At 14.6% G+C, this 226-nt stretch overlaps 1 protein-coding gene across 3 annotated transcripts in view; it reads right to left on the bottom strand.

Annotated features, from left to right (window-relative positions):
* The window catches only part of LOC108759268 (mitochondrial ribosome-associated GTPase 2), a 6,330-nt gene that overhangs the window by 1,780 nt on the left and 4,324 nt on the right, over positions 1–226 (bottom strand). The window lies entirely within an intron of this gene.

The following is a 226-nucleotide window of genomic DNA, read 5'->3' on the forward strand; positions in this document are numbered from 1 at the left end:
ATATTATTATTATAAAAAAAATTAATATAAAATATTGGATGTTCTAAAATCTAAATAAAGTTTTCTGTTTTAATTGTCATTTCCATTATTAATAAGACTAAAACCCTGAAAACATGAAAAAAAAATTTTTTTTAACTTTTCAATTACTTTTTTTTATTAACTTAACTTTTAATTCAATTAATTTCATTATACATTAACTTGTATCTTAACTAAGTTAAATTTTTAA

Source organism: Trachymyrmex cornetzi, unplaced genomic scaffold (assembly GCF_001594075.2).
Source record: "Trachymyrmex cornetzi isolate Tcor2-1 unplaced genomic scaffold, Tcor1.1 scaffold1762, whole genome shotgun sequence".
Lineage (NCBI taxonomy): Eukaryota > Metazoa > Arthropoda > Insecta > Hymenoptera > Formicidae > Trachymyrmex > Trachymyrmex cornetzi.